Source organism: Mus caroli, unplaced genomic scaffold (genome assembly GCF_978045245.1).
Source record: "Mus caroli unplaced genomic scaffold, Mus_caroli_1 scaffold_6, whole genome shotgun sequence".
Classification (NCBI taxonomy): domain Eukaryota; kingdom Metazoa; phylum Chordata; class Mammalia; order Rodentia; family Muridae; genus Mus; species Mus caroli.
Window position 1 is genome coordinate 63,873,795 of NW_028227261.1, and position 11,932 is coordinate 63,885,726.

The following is an 11,932-nucleotide window of genomic DNA, read 5'->3' on the forward strand; positions in this document are numbered from 1 at the left end:
AGGCAGCCACATTCATTAAAAAAACTTTAGTAAATCTCAAAGCACACACTGCACCTCATACAATAATAGTGGGAGACTTCAACACACCACTTTCACCAATGGACAGATCATGGAAACAGAAACTAAACAGGGACACAGTGAAACTAACAGAAGTTATGAATCAAATGGATCTGGCAGATATCTACAGAACATTCTATCCTAAAACAAAAGGATATACCTTCTTCTCAGCACCTCATGGTACTTTCTCCAAAATTGACCACATAATTGGTCAGAAAACAGGCCTCAACAGATACAAAAATATTGAAATTGTCCCATGCATCCTATCAGATCACCATGGATTAAGGCTGATCTTCAATAACAAAATAAATAATAGAAAGCCAACATTCACATGGAAACTGAACAACACTCTTCTCAATGATACCTTGGTCAAGGAAGGAATAAAGAAGGAAATTAAGGACTTTTTAGAGTTCAATGAAAATGAAGCCACAACATACCCAAACTTATGGGATGCAATGAAAGCATTTCTAAGAGGAAAACTCATAGCTCTGAGTGCCTCCAAAAAGAAACTAGAGAGAGCACACATTAGCAGCTTGACAACATACCTAAAAGCACTAGAACAAAAGGAAGCAAATTCACCCAAGAGGAGTAGACAGCAGGAAATAATCAAACTCAGGGGCGAAATCAACAAAGTGGAAACAAGAAGAACTATTCAAAGAATCAACCAATCAAGGAGCTGGTTCTTTGAGAAAATCAACAAGATTGATAAACCCTTAGCCAGACTCACTAGAGGGCACAAGGAAAGCATCCTAATTAACAAAATCAGAAATGAAAAAGGAGACATAACAACAGATCCTAAAGACATCCAAAACACCTTCAGATCCTTCTACCAAAGGCTATACTCAACAAAACTGGAGAACCTGGATGAAATGGAGAAGTTCTTAGACAGATACCAGGTACCAAAGTTGAATCAAGATCAGGTTAATGATCTAAACAGCCCTATATCCCCCAAAGAAATAGAAGCAGTCATTAATAGTCTCCCAACTAAAAAAAGCCCAGGACCAGATGGGTTTAGTGCAGAGTTCTATCAGACCTTCAAAGAAGATCTAATCCCAGTTCTTCACAAACTATTCCACAAAAGAGAAACAGAAGGTACTCTACCCAACTCATTCTATGAAGCCACAATTACTCTGATACCTAAACCACAAAAAGACCCAACAAAGATAGAAAACTTCAGACCAATATCCCTTATGAATATTGATGCAAAAATACTCAATAAAGTTCTTGCTAACCGAATCCAAGAACACATCAAAACAATCATCCATCCTGACCAAGTAGGTTTCATCCCAGGGATGCAGGGATGGTTCAATATACGGAAATCCATCAATGTAATCCAGTATATAAACAAACTCAAAGACAAATCCACATGGTCATCTTGTTAGATGCGGAAAAAGCATTTGACAAGATCCAACACCCATTCATGATAAAAGTCTTGGAAAGATCAGGAATTCAAGGCCCATACCTAAACATGATAAAAGCAATCTACAGCAAACCAGTAGCCAACATCAAAGTAAATGGTCAGAAGCTTGAAGCAATCCCTCTAAAATCAGGGACTAGACAAGGCTGTCCACTTTCTCCATACCTATTCAACATTGTACTTGAAGTCCTAGCCAGAGCAATTCGACAACAAAAGGAGATCAAAGGGATACAAATTGGAAAAGATGAAGTCAAAATATCACTTTTTGCAGATGATATAATAGTATATATAAGTGACCCTAAAAATTCCACCAGAGAACTCCTAAGCCTGATAAACAGCTTCGGCGAAGTAGCTGGATATAAAATTAACTCAAACAAATCAATGGCCTTTCTCTACACAAAGAATAAACAGGCTGAGAAAGAAATTAGGGAAACAACACCCTTCTCAATAGTCACAAATAATATAAAATATCTTGGCGTGACTCTAACTAAGGAAGTGAAAGATCTGTATAATAAAAACTTCAAGTCTCTGAAGAAAGAAATTATAGAAGATCTCAGAAGATGGAAAGATCTCCCATGCTCATGGATTGGCAGGATCAACATTATAAAAATGGCTATCTTGCCAAAAGCAATCTACAGATTCAATGCAATCCCCATCAAAATTCCAACTCAATTCTTCAACGAATTAGAAAGTGCAATCTGCAAATTCATCTGGAATAACAAAAAACCTAGGATAGCAAAAACTCTTCTCAAGGATAAAAGAACCTCTGTTGGAATCACCATGCCGGACCTAAAGCTTTACTACAGAGCAATTGTGATAAAAACTGCATGGTACTGGTATAGTGACAGACAAATAGACCAATGGAATAGAATTGAAGACCCAGAAATGAACCCACACACCTACGGTCACTTGATCTTCGACAAGGGAGCTAAAAACATCCAGTGGAAGAAAGACAGCATTTTCAACAAATGGTGCTGGCACAACTGGTTGTTAACATGTAGAAGAATGCGAATTGATCCATTCCTATCTCCTTGTACTAAGGTCAAGTCTAAGTGGATCAAGGAACTTCACATAAAACCAGAGACACTGAAACTTATAGAGGAGAAAGTGGGGAAAAGCCTTGAAGATATGGGCACAGGGGAAAAATTCCTGAATAGAACAGTAATGGCTTGTGCTGTAAGATCGAGAATTGACAAGTGGGACCTCATGAAACTGCAAAGCTTCTGCAAGGCTAAAGACACCATCAATAAGACAAAAAAACCACCAACAGATTGGGAAAGGATCTTCACCTATCCTAAATCAGATAAGGGACTAATATCCAATATATATAAAGAACTCAAGAAGGTGGACTCCAGAAAGTCAAATAACCCCATTAAAAAATGGGGCTCAGAACTGAACAAAGAATTCTCACCTGAGGAATACCGAATGGCAGAGAAGCACCTGAAAAAATGTTCAACATCCTTAATCATCAGGGAAATGCAAATCAAAACAACCTTGAGATTCCACCTCACACCAGTCAGAATGGCTAAGATCAAAAATTCAGGTGACAGCAGATGCTGGCGAGGATGTGGAGAAAGAGGAACACTCCTCCATTGTTGGTGGGATTGCAAGCTTGTACAACCACTCTGGAAATCAGTCTGGCGGTTCCTCAGAAAATTGGACATAGTACTACCGGAGGATCCAGCAATACCTCTCCTGGGCATATATCCAGAAGATGTCCCAACCGGTAAAAAGGACACATGCTCCACTATGTTCATAGCAGCCCTATTTATAATAGCCAGAAGCTGGAAAGAACCCAGATGTCCCTCAACAGAGGAATGGATACAGAAATTATGGTACATTTACACAATGGAGTACTACTCAGCTATTAAAAAGAATGAATTTATGAAATTCCTAGCCAAATGGATGGACCTGGAGGGCATCATCTTGAGTGAAGTAACACAATCACAAAAGAACTCACACAATATGTATTCACTGATAAGTGGATATTAGCCCAAAACTTAGGATACCCAAGATATAAGATACAATTTGATAAACGCATGAAACTCAAGAAGAATGAAGACCAAAGTGTGGACACTGTGCACCTTCTTAGAATTGGGAACAAAACACCCAGGGAAGGAGTTACAGAGACAAAGTTCGTAGCTGTGATGAAAGGATGGACCATTTAGAGACTGCTGTATCCAGGGATCCGTCCCATAATCAGCTTCTAAACGCTGACACCATTGCATACACTAGCAAGATTTTGCTGAAAGGACCCAAATATAGCTGTCTCTTGTGAGACGATGCTGGGGCCTAGCAAACACAGGAGTGGATGTTCACAGTCAGCTATTGGATGTATCACAGGGCTCCCAATGGAGAAGCTAGAGAAAGTACCCAAGGAGCTAAAGGGATCTGCAACCCTATTGTTGGAACAACATGATGTACTAACCAGAACCCCGGAGCTCTTGTCTCTAGCTGCATATGTATGGAAAGATGGTCTAGTCGGCCAACAATGGAAAGAGAGGCCCATTGGACTTGCAAACTTTATATGCCCCAATATAGGGGAATGCCAGGGCCAAAAGAATGGGAATGGGTGGGTAGGGAAGTGGGGGGCGCTATGGGGGACTTTTGGGATAACATTGGAAATGTAATTGAGGAAAATATGTAATAAAAATATTAAAAATTAAAAAAATAAATTAAAAAAAATAATAGATGCATTCAATTTTCTGAAATCTACTTTCAAAAATCCATACCAGATATATAACTGTGTCAAAGATTTTATTAAGTTATTCCCTATTGGAACCTATATTTATATATAATTTGAAGGGTATAAGACCCATCTTTTCTGTTATAAATGTCTTATTCCATTTATCTAGTTAGTTAGTTAGTTAGTTAGTTAGTTAGTTAGTTAGTTAGTTAATAAGAGGTAGGGTGAGTACACATACACAAGCTTACCAGGGCATGCACATATAGGCCAAAGGACATCTATCACAGAGATTAATTCTTTTCTCCTACCATAAGGGTTTTAGAAACTGAATTCAGATCATCAGCCTTGGAGGCAAGCACCTATACCCACTGAATCATTTCATCTTCTAAAAGAATTATAAGCACTTTACTCTTAGTTGCAATAAAGGTCACCTATTTCCCTATTGGCAAAATAGAAAGCTACTTAATGTCATAGATAAACGCCATCTGAAAGCTGTAAAATTATGAGAGAAAGGAATAAATCAGCATAATGAAAATACAGAGGAAGAGGATAATAAATATTATTTGTATCACCTAAATACATTGTGGTACAATGAACGGTAGGAAACTGCAGAAGCTGTTCTCCATACCTTGAAAGCTGAGACCTTCTCTTTGTGTGAACTTTCCACCAGAACATGACCTTCAAGATCAGAAGTTGGGAAATTTTAAAAATGATCTGAACATAAGTTTTAGGTCCTGAATAATATTGTGAGAATACTAAAGTTGAGAAGACTTTGGACCACAGCTTAAACTTTAAGGTACATTTATCCTATCAAGTATAAGTCATAAGGATCTGTGTTTTATTTCTCTTTATCACCATCATTTAACACTGACCAATCTTATATATGTTGATTTTAAAATATTAATGAAAATAAACATCTTCCTTGAAAATGAAAATGCCAACTGTGCATGTGTATGTGTTATTAATCCCAATATAGAAATGCATATGACCAGTGTGAGTTCATACTTTGAAAAATATGAAAATAATTGGCTTGGAATTAACAAAGTTACTGACATTTTAAAAGGCCATATGCAAGAGAAAAGGCACACAATTTTTAACTAAGTTGTAAGATGAGCCCTGAACAATTATGTCTGCATATATACTCACATCACCATAGAAGCCAGAAGTTTTTCAAAACTAGTTAAGAAGTGCTAGTTGACCTTTCTGTGTCTTCCTATGAAGTGCTTTTTTATTAGCACAGCCTTTGAAAACTAAAAACTGCACTGTGGTGTGAAAGCAGTGCTTTCCCAAAGAGAAAGGGGGTACAAGCCACAGATAGCAGCAACCTACGTGGGTCAAATAAAATGTCCCCTTCGAATAGTTCTTTCCCTTCAGTAGTCAATTGTAGACAGTAGAAAAACATAGCTGGAATTTCAATGTAAAATAATAATTAAAACGAATATATGCCACTGTTCAGAGATAAAAATATTAGCATCAAGAGCTGGAAGTGTGTAGCTCACTGGCAGAATACTTAACAGGCTTAAGGTCCTGGGTTCACTTTGCAATTCCTTTCACAGCAAAATGAAATATAGCATTGAACTCTCCAGAGCAAGTCTATCAAGACAGAAATGTCAATCAGCATTGAGATGTTTGTCTTGCTACAAATCATCCTATAGTCGTTTGTTTTGTTTTGTTTTTCGAGACAAGATTTCTCTGTATAGCCCTGGCTGTCCTGAAACTCACTCTGTAGACCAGGCTGGCCTCGAACTCAGAAATCCACCTGCCTCTGCCTCACAAGTGCTTGAATTAAAGGCTCCTTTGGGCATTTTCTAACACAAGGTTTTTATTGGTGAACTACAAGTTTGCATTTGTAATAGTGGTTGAGAAAGCAGCTGTATAAGAGAAATCTAAAGGATTTTTGTTCCTTGATGGGTCATCTGCACAGAAGGTATTTGACTGTGCTTTAGCAAGCCTTTTGAGATCTTCACAAAGCACAATGCCAACAAGCACAGAAGTAGACACTCTTTCCCATCCAATTCAAAGTAAGCCTGTGTTTATACATGCCTATCAAACCTTGAATAAAATCTGCCAGACTGCCTTTCAGGAAAGCCCCTTCCTTTCACAGCATTCACTATCAAATGGAAGAGCTGTCATTAAGAAGGAAGTACAAGTGTGAATATTGAGGTTGATGTTGGGCCAGAACTCTTAGAGTATAGAGTAATAGAGAGGTTTGCAAAGGGAGAATTGCCTATATGCCTACATATCAATCTTACCTTCCACTGCCAGTGCTCTGCAAAGATGCTTTGTGGCAGTCTTGCTCAAATATCCTTAGGAAAACTGCAGAAGGGCAATTTAAGAAATGAATCTATCTCTTGCAAAGAAATAAGGCAAGTGTTTTTGAAGTATAGTATTCTGTGGAAAGACAGCGGTCAAAATCCCAGACACATTAAGAATCACGCCTTCCTTTTGGTACTACCACCCACTTCTCATAAGGTACAAAGAACACACAAATCAAAAAAGACATTGACTGTGTCATAGATGAAGTATTACCTCACACAATACCATACCAACCTATCACATAAAGACTGTGATTTTTAAATGCCCAAGTAAAAACACTGAAACTTTTTATTGAAAATATATGGTTTTTTTTGAGTTGATTTCAGAGTTTATAATCCTATTTTCTGGGAGGGAAAGAACTATCAGTGGTGAGAGATGATGCTATGAAGGATGCTAACAAGAACAAAGTATGTATATGTGAAAATTACATTTGAAAAACAGTTTTTGTATACTAAATACAAACAAATTAATTGTTAAATCCCAACACAAGATCAAAAAATCACAAGCCAAAGAAAGATTAGAAATTGTGCTATATTAAATTTTAAAACTTATTTCTGTGAAAAGTCTAGGAGAAAAAGTCACAGACTGAGAGAAAATAGTTGTAACACACAATCAAAGAGAGACTATAAATATAAGTCACAGCTAGATAAACACTAAGATAGACACATACATTAACCAAAGAGATGCCCAAAAGCATTAAGATAAACATTATTTGTATTTTCTGAAAACTAAAAACATTCTAAAGACATTAAACAAATCAATTTGGTTTGTTTTTAGAGAAGAACCCACTGGTAAACATCAAGATGAACCGATCATGCCTATCTACCACAATATCAGGAATCTCACAAACATAGCATGAAAAAGTCAGGCACACAGAATGCATTCTACGTGGTTTGTTTTACTAAATGTTTAAAAAGTAGGCAAGATACATACAGAAGAAGAAATTAGCACAGTGCCCTGATATAGGGAGACGGCAGGGTTCAAAGGTAGAAGGCACAGCAGTGACCTGATGTTGTACTGCTTGGTAGAGAAACGGTTTGTTTCACAGTAACTCCATTTTGAAATTCAATTGATTGAACCTCGGATACTTCCATTATTTTTCCTTCATTCTTTTCTTTTCATGGTGTAAGACATCCTATTTATTCCAAAACTGATAAACGAAGCAAACCATTAATATATTCAATGTAGATTAAATGCTGTCTATTATCAAAATAAACTAAAATGTATTGGATAATGTTTTCGTTATTAAATCTATAAGATTGTTCTTTTAGAATTAAGACTGAACATGTTAACAACATGAAGGAAGAAAGAGAATAAATGATCTGCCTTGCATGGACAGGTCAGTTGTGGGGTTGACTTGAAGGGCCCAGGTCCAACTCTAGGAAACACAGCACTATTTCTTTTATTATATAAGCATAGGAGTTAAGATGATGATGGTGATGATGATGACGACGACAAAGACGATGATGATGATTTGGGCTCTCTGGTGTGGATGATCTCCCTACAGAAACATGTCTCTCACAAAGGATCTTCCTTTATCCCTCTCCATAAGAAAAGATGAAACACACAAAGCACCTAGTGCGGAGCCCCCATTCACATACCTTATGTATGTGAAATGCCCAGCACGCTGTAAAATCATTGCAGTCTTTAGCCACTCACAGACAAAAGTTTTGAGTGTAGACTGCCAGACTGTTCTCTGTCAGCAGAAAACCATGCAGAAAAGGAAAACTGACAGCAGATTCTTCCTTTGGGAAGAAGTAGTACTCAAACTACTTTGATTCAAGATAGGTGGGGGCTGTCCTAATAAACACATTTTAGGCAATAAAAAATAATTTGGTTAACATTTTTTGGTCCACTAGGAATCTATATACTGGAAAAGAAATGTCAATCTCACTGTTACCAGAAGATATATGTGCTAGAAAGGGTCCATTGATGACAGCATCCTCCTAAAAGAGCCTGGGGCCTCTCCCATTTCTGCAACCTCTTGAAAGGCACCACTTTCCAGAGATCTTGAGGCTAAGAACACCATGATTCTAACCCTGGCTTTTGCCATGTTACAGCAGTTACATGTTACAAACATACAAGGTTTGAGTTACACAGAGCTGAATTGGCACCTATCTTTATCAACATTTAAGTGCTTTGGATCTTGATTTTACATCTATAAAACAGAAATTGAAGTTTACCTGCCTGCCAAAGCTGAGATGAACAGTAATCTAGCTCTCAACATTGAGCTGAATGACAAGTAAAACTCTTGATGCAGGTTATTTGTTTTTCCTGTTTTGGCTTCTTTAGCAGACATGAGATAACTCAAAGTAGTGTATACATGGATAGAAGCAAAGTGGAGAGAGGTGGAAGTCAGTGAGGAGAGGGCTTTAATGTCTATCCAAAGGATAAGGAATCCCTATAGCAATAGGAGCCAAACAGACAAAATCCATGAAGGAGAGAAGAAAACTTTGTTGGTAGCACTCAGAAAAGAAACAGAGATCATTTGGAGAGCAGCCCATAAAACAGCACGCAACAGACACCATGGCAGAGGCTAATATTCTCAGACTCACACAAGCTCTTGCGTGAAAGATATCAGGGTACGGAGAGACAAGGGTGAAGCCAGGCCCAGTATGAGGGTGGGGGGTCACTTGTAGCTTCTCAGACAACTCCCAGGTTTCAGTCCCTTGACTGATTAAGCTGAGCACACCACTGACATTCTGAGTCACAGAACGCCTTAACACCTGAAATGCCAATTAAGAGAGAAAGACAAAGGCTCTATCTTGAGCAAGTAAGTAGATCAGAGTCAGATTAAACTGATGGATAAAGGTTCAAGTTTGTGCAAAAAAGTACTTAACTTTTGCCTAATGAGTATGATGCGTAATCTTCTTAAGCTTGTCACTCAGAGACTGTTTAGTGAACATGTTATTTCTCAATCTAAAGAATGGTTAATAGAATGCTCCTGGATGCCCATATGGAGATGTCTGGCCAGAACTCACTCGGCAACCAACCAAAGAAGGCTATTAATGCCCCAAATAGAAACTGCAGCAGTCTTCAAAGTCTGCCCAAAGGCGAGCCAATTGCTAAGCAACAGCAATCATTCTGAGTGCTGCAAGTACCTTAGACTAAGGACTACTTAGCCTCAAGCATTAAGAGTATAACAATATTAAGTAATTAATGTTTTGTGTATAATCAAAATGCTCATGAAAGCTGTGATGAACAGTTTTATACACAATAAAAAACACACACAAAAATCTAAAAGCCATTGCCACTGGAAATGTAATGTTTGACTTGAAGAACACAAGTTTGGAATGTTGAATAGTTTTCCAAACCCTTAGGCTAATGTTTAATTTAATCGTCGAATTATTTAGGTCATTAGGCTCTCATTTCCCAAGTGCATGGATATCTAAAAAAGGGTGGTGGACCCTGTTATTTAAGTGAATGGAGGCTAAATGTTCTGTGCTGTTATTTTCTTTCTTTCTTTTTTTTTTTTTTTTTAGTTTTTCAAGACAGGGTTTCTCTGTATAGCCCTGGCTGTCCTGAAACTCACTTTGTAGGCCAGGCTGGCCTTGAACTCAGAAATCTGCCTGCTTTTCAAAACAAATTCTTCTCTAGGAGTTTTCTGAGAACTTTTTATTTATTTATTTATTTATTCATTTGCCACTGCACACAATATGACTGCTGATAATTTGAGAGTTATGTGGGAAAAAAATCTTATCTGCTACAACTGGAAAAAAAATAACAACTAGATTGTGAACAAGGGCTGTTTTCATTTTGCTATGTTTCAAATAATGTAGCAGGGCCTGTAACAAGCAAGCAGTGGACAGGCTTGGTTCTGCTGAGTTTAGATTAACCTTTACAGGCAAGGCAGAATTAGATTATGAAAATAAATTGGAAATGGCATCTCCTTAGACTGACTTTGTACTCTGCATTTTCTTAAGCTTTTATGTGACTGTTAAATATTAGTTCAGGGCTCCCTTCACATTTATAACACTTTTTTCCTTCTGAAGAGATAAGCACTGGATCTTCAGAGAAACTCTCTGCCTACTGGAGACAAAAAAAAAAAAAAAAAAAGATAACAACAACAAACCCTCCTTTCTGAACGGCTAATGTTTCAAATATGAGCTCAGATACCAGATGGTAAAAGAGGGGGAAAGAATTCAAGTTGTTTCACTGTTCAATGATAAGGATTTTTCCATCTGCTGGTTCAATATTAACTTGGTTTACATTCACTTAGAGCCAATACAATTAAAACTCTATTTGAAGTGAACTGTTTCAGAAGAGGGGGGGGAAATGAACTGGAAACCTGAGAAATCCTGCCCTGCATTATTCCTTTTCCTTCAATGCGTAGGTTTTATGTGTATACAACATACACACATGAGAAACAAAGGTATCAAATACCCTTCAATAATTCTAATCACGTGCACTTGTAAAATGCTAGTGAAGATAACTTTACGGTATTGAAAGGAAATGGACATCTGCTTAAGGTAGCTTAGAGTTGGTGTGAGGTAATACATATCCAACATCCAGAGAGACTGAAAGAAAGAATGGAACAGAAGAGCAAGCAACACTGATGGCAGATGGCAAAAGATAAATTTAAAGACTGAGCCGAGGAGAGCAAAGGGCAGGTGACGGGGAGGTGAGCATAGCAGTTCCAGTCTCCAAGTTTCACAGCAGAGAACAGACAGCAAGTGAGGGAAAACAATTCACATTAACAATTTGAACTCACACAAGCACGACCATGGAAAGTTCCAAAACAATGAGCTGTCTGGTATCTCTATGGATGGAGGATCCCCACAAAACTAAAACCCTGTGATCTAGAGACTTCACTGCAAGGTGCATGTCCAAACAACTTAAAATCAGTACGTCAAAAAGGTGTCCCCATGTTTTTTACAACACTATTCACTGTAGCTTTCCTTTTCTTTGTCTCAGTTCTTCCTGGAAATTCCATAACATGATAGATTCACTCAAGAGTGTATGGTGACTCCTGGGGTCTTTCCGTCTCTTGCTGTTCCCCCTGATGAGAGGGTAATTTATATGATCTCTCCTTGCATTCACCTCGTCTGTCTCCTGCTTAATTGGATCTTCTATTGAAACAATCTGTAGCAAGTTTTAGTTATACACTCCTCAGCTCCACTCTCTTTCTTTACATGGCATCTGTTTCTCCAGTGAACTCCTTGAGGTTTTGTGTATTTTTAATGTTATTTAGTTTAATTGCTTATATGTGTTTTCTTGCAGTTCACTGGGCTTTTTTTTTTTTTTAAGAACTGGTTTTAAATGATTTTATTTTGAAGGTACAGCACTCTCTGTTTCTTCTTGGTTAGGTTCCGATGTTTATTTCATTCCCCTATCATTTGGTCCTAGTTATTTACAACCACTGTTTTATTAATTAAATGTGTTCATTGGTATTTTTATACAACTAAATTTTGCATATATGGTCTATGCTTGTGCTCACCTCTTCCATCTGCTGTCCA